This window comes from Brassica oleracea, chromosome C5, assembly GCF_000695525.1.
Source record: "Brassica oleracea var. oleracea cultivar TO1000 chromosome C5, BOL, whole genome shotgun sequence".
Lineage (NCBI taxonomy): Eukaryota > Viridiplantae > Streptophyta > Magnoliopsida > Brassicales > Brassicaceae > Brassica > Brassica oleracea.
The window spans coordinates 15,440,711-15,446,930 of NC_027752.1; the positions used below are offsets into that span (position 1 = coordinate 15,440,711).

Below are 6,220 nucleotides of genomic sequence, written 5' to 3' on the forward strand. Positions count from 1 at the left end.
CTGTCTCTCATGATGAAGTGCAGTAAGAAGACAGAGAGGTTTGCTGTGATTCAAAGGCTTTAACAGATTAGAGAAAAGTTCATGTTTGATTTTCTTGTTGACACGGTGAAAAAACAAGAGAATTTATATGGTTCATAATGATAATTAGAGTTTGTAATTATTATGTCTGAGTGTAAAATTAAAGTCTGAGTGTATTTTAATTTATATTTTAATTAGATAAAAAAAGTTTTGTATTTTAATTTATATATTTGATTAAATCAAAGGATAAAAATGATAATTATACTTTTAGATTAAGTTTAAGACTTGAATTTAAATAATGAAAAAAAAGTTATAAGATTTTTAGTTATTGTTGGGTATATGATTAATTTGGAGTTTAAACCCTAACCCCTAAACATAAATTTTAAAATTTTAATATTTTCATAATATCATTTTAAAAATATAATCTCAAATTTAAATTATAAACCTCAAACACTAAATCTTAAATCTACACCCTAAATCTAATACCCTACACCCCAAACATAAACCTTTCATCTAATATTTTCAAACTTATAATATAAATCTTAAACTTAAACTCAAATTAGATCATTTTAAAAATCTAATCTCAAATTTAAAATCTAAACCTCAAACACTAAATCTAAATCTATACTCTAAATCTAATACCTAAACCTCAAACATAAATCCAACATACAAAGTCACTAATCTAATCTAATATTTCTATATTAATTCTTAAATTTCAAAGATCCTAATCTTATACTAACCATTACTTACAAAAGTTTATTTTAAAATTTCAGATCTTAACTTTTTATTTTTATATATCTAAACTCTAAACCTTTCATACATCCCAAACATCAATAACAAAGTCATGGATCTAATCCCTAAATTACATATCTCATATTAAATTTTAAATACTACATACAAAGCTATGGATCTAATCTTTATAAATACTAGACTAGAACCTATACTTTATAAAAATTTTATATTTCTTAATTCTTTTTCGAATATTTATCCTAAATTTTAACTTAACCACAATTCTATTTCAAAAACTTCAAACCATATATTTTAAACTTAAGCACAACTATATCAACTAATAGTCAACAATTATAATATTAATTAACAGATTTTCAAAATTAAACTTTAAAGTATTAATTTTAAAATATTAATATTTTATCATCAATTTTAAAAAATTATAAACCAAAAGTCACCAAAATAGTGAAAAATGAAACAACAAAAGATAAAATCAAGAGGAAAAAAACTATTTAGTATCTATTAAATAAAAAAGTAAGTTATAGACCAATCCACTATCATCACGCGGATCACCCTCTGAACCGTAGGATGCAATTAAATCAATGGATGAGATTGTTTTATTTACTTTTTACTTTTTATTTTTTTCTCTTTCTTTCTTATCTTCACAGATCTCTTTCTCTCCATCTCATCGACAAATCCCTCTTCCATTTTTTTTCCTTAATCATCTCACAACACAAACCGCTCTCTGTCTTATTCTCCTAACCTCAATGTCTCACTCTCCTAATCTCTCTCTCACAGACGACACATCTCACAAACAGAAGAATTAGGTTCCTAAGTTCTAGCTATTTTCATGTTTCTGGTCAAGATTATCATTTCAATTATGGTTTTTCACAAGAGGCGCTAAAGCAACGGTGGAGAAGCGGCAGACTCGTCTCTGGCCAAGATCTGCGTCGGCTTCACCGCCTCACCACCAACACATGTCAACTCACTTCACCTTCCTCTTATCTGCTCTCTTCTTCTCGTCATCTTCTTAGAAATTTATGATTGATTTTGCTTTGTGTACATATTTATTAAGGAGCAGGGAAGGAGAAGCAGTGGTGTGACATAGCCAGCGTCTCCGGTCAAGCGTGGTGGTACAAGCCGGTGGTGGTCGTGCGGTGGAGATGCGAGAGCAATGTCGCGGTGTGGTGAGTGCGGCGGCGACTGAAGAAGTAAATTAGGTTTAGTTAGGGTTAATTAGGTTTAGTTAGGGTTAATTAGTAAACCAATTTGTAATTGTAAACCATTTTGTAAGTGTATACCAATTTGTAATGGTAAACCATGTAAACCAAAATTCAATTTATAAAAGTACCAAATTTTTCTTTTTTTTTCAATTAAACCGATTTAGTGATAAATTAATTTATAATTGAAGTTTTTTAAAAAGAAATAAAATGTAAATTCTAGATAATTTATATATATATATATAATTCAATGGCACTAAAAATGTGTTATTATAAAATATGTTATGTTACTTAGTTAACGCCATATAAAACTTAATAATAGCAAAAACAAGATGCTATAGAACAAATTTAATATAGTAGAGTTTAAATGTTACAATATCTATATTTATTATAGCTCATGAAAAAACGCTATAATAGAGGGGGGTCTACCGTAGCTGCGGCAGACCTAGCGTTTGTAAAAACGCTACGAAAACCTTTTGGTAGCGTTTTCGGTGTGCTACCAATACCGATATTTCTTGTAGTGAGATTATCAGATAGTGCAAAAGATTATTATTTCACTTCCAGAGAGGTTTGATAGTATTATGTCTGTACTCGAACAAACTAAAGATATAACTGTATTATCAATTACAATCAGTTACAAAGTTAATCGGTATATTGAAAGCAAACGAGAAGCGTGTAGAATTGTGAGAAGAACTTTCTACGGAGAAAAGTTTGTTTCAAAAGGAAAAAACAAAAGTGAAGATAAACATCACATGCAGATCGATAAATGGTATGGTGTTTGCAAACAAAGGAATCACAATAAAAGTGAATGTTGGTTGAAGAAAATGAAGAGCCAAGGAGCCTCTTCACAAAAGATTGTAAATAATGAGAGAAAGTGTTTCGTGTGTAACAAACAGGGACATCTAGCAAAAAACTGCAAACTTAGAAAGACCGAGAGTGCGGATCTGAGTATTGAAGAAACAAAAGATGACTCAGAAGATGAAGGTCACATGTTGTTTACTGTAGTTGAAGAAGAAACATCATCAACAGTTGATGATGAAACATGGTTAGTTGACAGTGGACGTACTAACCACATGACCAAGGAAGTATCATACTTCATCACTCTTGATAAGAGTATAAAAATACCAATCAAAGTGGGGAATGGTCAACGAGTAATCACGGCAGGGAAAGAGATTATCCAAGTGATGACAAGACAAGGAGAGAAGATCATCAAAGAGGTGTTTTTAGTGCCGAACTTAGCAAGGAATATGTTAAGTGTTTCGCAAATGGTATCAAATGGGTATGGAGTGTTGTTTAAAGCCAATCGATGTTTCATAGATGATCCTCAAGGAAGAAGAATGTTGAATATCAATATGAAGCACAAGAGTTTTCTATTTAGATGGATTAAATCGTAGGTTAATGCATTACTTGCACATGAAGAAAAGAGATGCGATTGGGAAAAGAAAGAAGTAAAGATGGTTCTTTTTCCATCAAATGAAACCGAGTTTCAAGATAATCAAGCACATGAAATTTGTCAAACAATGAGTCAAGAACCTCAAAGAATCGAGGAAGCCGTAAAGATAAAGAGTTCTGAGACAAGCTTGGAGTGTAGTTCAGATATGATTAAGAAGGAATGTTGAAATATAATAAAATCTCGTCATATTTATATTTATATTTATATTTACGTAAGTTAGCTATATTTACATAAATTAGTTATTACACAAAGAGGCATGAATTTTCATTAAGAGTTGTGTTTTCTCAACACACTGGTTACACTTTGGATTCGAAGTTGGGATAATGTAAGTGAGGAAACAGAAACTGCAGTTGATATTCAGTTTATCTATTTAGTAAATTTATTAACAAAATTATATGCTACTAAAACTAAAATATAAACAGAATCAATAATTAAACTGAATATCATTACAACATCACTTCTTATTATATACCAAGATACTTATATTATTTGCTAATTGTTTTTCATATCTATCCTATGAAATCCATTTTGAAAGTAAATGTAGAGAACGTTAATTTATCATATGTAAAAACAGAATATTTAAGTGTACAACAATTGTTCATAACTTCGAACATCACGATTATGGATATGATACAATGGGATTATGATACATTTGCGTATAATTTACATGATCAATCAATTTATTTTTTGGATATGATTAAGTAAGAAAACAAATATTTATTAATTTTTTTAATAAATTACCTAAATAAAAAATTACACATGAGAAAAAGCCATGACTTCTATTTTAATAGATAAAATTTAACGGAACCTATTTTCAGATTTACATATTGATTTATGATTACATAATTTTGGTTACCTACTTTCTTACAACTATTAATGTTGGTTGACCACATTTTTAACACCTTTTTTTTGAATTGAATGTTAAATTTAATTCAAAACAAAAAACTTTGTTATATCAAGTGTTACTTTGTAGAAAATAACTCTCCTCCTATCTCATCTCAAATTAACAAACTCCAACTCAAAATCAAAACTAAAAGATATAGGTTTCCTAAACTCTTGTACCAAACCAATAGGTCATTCCACCTTTAAAGTCTTTATCTCCTCTTCTCTGAATGAGTGTGAGCTTATTTCTCGTGTCTTTTATCAATCAGTTTTGCCAATAGATCAGCAGAGGAAGACCCTTCTCCTATTTCTCTCTCTCCATACTGTATGAACTGCGAGCTGAAAGATGTACTTGATGATGAAAGACTTCACTTTACTTGTCTGCGGAGCCCTCATTATTCTCATGAATCTCCTCCATTGGTTAGTGTACTCATTTTGCAACACTCCTTCCATCAGCTTCTTCCAAATCTGAGCAGCGTATACACATTCAAAGAACAGATGCTCCATTGTTTCAAATGGTTCATTACATAAGACACAAGAGCTGTCCACAGACCCGTTTTTTTTTTTTTTGTAATAGAAATCATCTTCTTTTTAATACTTTTTCGATCAAATTCATCTCTTCTTCCTTATTAGTGAGAAGCTTTCTCTGGATTTGGTGTATGAGATATCTGCTTTCTCTCTTAAATTTCGTTAGCAAGAAGAAATTATATGAGGTGAAGTCAGACGATGATTATTATAATTATTATTATTATTTATATAGACGTCATGTTAGTAATGTATCAGCAAATTTAAGTTTTACTTTTCTTGACAATTTACCTTTTTTAACTCATTGACTTGCTGCCTTAATTTCCTCTTTTGTTTATTTTTCCATTTCTCAAAACAAAATTATTATTATTATTTTCAAAAACAAATAATAATTTTTCGGAACGTATCCATATAATTTTTTAATTGAACCGAACCTATTTTCAGATTAACAGATTGGTTTAGCGCTGTCAAAAAAAAAAAAAACAGATTGGTTTAGGATTAATAATGTTGGTTACTATTATATTAGACATGTGACATATCAACGATCTTTAGAGTTTCTTTTATTTGACGCTTTCCTTTTTAAAATGTGTTGACTTGTTGACATAATTTCATAATTTTTTTATAGAAATTTCATGTTCGTGGAACCCTCTTAGTCCAGTGGTTTCACTAAGGTTTCATTAATGCTTCTACATCCGGAAGTCTAGGGTTCAAATCCCAAAAAACGCAAATTATGCATATTATGAAGAAAAAAAAGATTACAAGAGGTCTTTAGCATGATACATGGTGTATCATCGAATATGGATCTCATAGGGCGGCTCGAAGTGACGCAGTCAGACGTATATTGTCATCTGGTGGTAGTATTATCGGTTGTCGAATCGTCTATATAACTTTTCTTATTTTACAATACTAAAAAGAGAATAACTAGAGCAGGGAGAATGTCCACATCATCTGTTTAATTCCACCAATCATAAGGTTGTCCGATGCCACGTCATGCCCTCATCAATTCCATAACAGATTAATAATGTGTCAATTTTTTTTTGGAATGCTATGATAATCTTTATGGGCTTCCTCATATGGCCTGTAAATATTTTTCTCTCTATAACTTAACGCCTAAAATTTGTTTTCCTTTTTACTATTAGTCCTAACTTAAGAGTAAATAAAAAACGTATGAATTATGATCTATAAATGAAAGATGTATTAATCTTAAACATACGTATTTAATTCGATTGGTGACATTCATGCTGAAGATGAACGGTTTAGAACTTATATATAAAAGTGAATCGAATACCTCACGAACTCAGAAGAACAAATTTACATTAGAATCACCTTCCAATCTTCCGTTTCACTTTCTGCTTTCAGAAGCCAGAGAGCCGCTACGATTTGCCTCAGGACCTTT

General features: G+C 30.2%; 1 long non-coding RNA gene across 1 annotated transcript; it reads left to right on the top strand.

Moving 5' to 3' along the window:
- The first annotated feature begins 1,428 nt into the window (after positions 1-1,428).
- LOC106295389 lies at positions 1,429-2,105 on the top strand. The gene is made up of 2 exons (XR_001260999.1): positions 1,429-1,723; positions 1,826-2,105. It is a non-coding gene; the product is annotated as an uncharacterized LOC106295389 (long non-coding RNA).
- Positions 2,106-6,220: the final 4,115 nt, after the last annotated feature.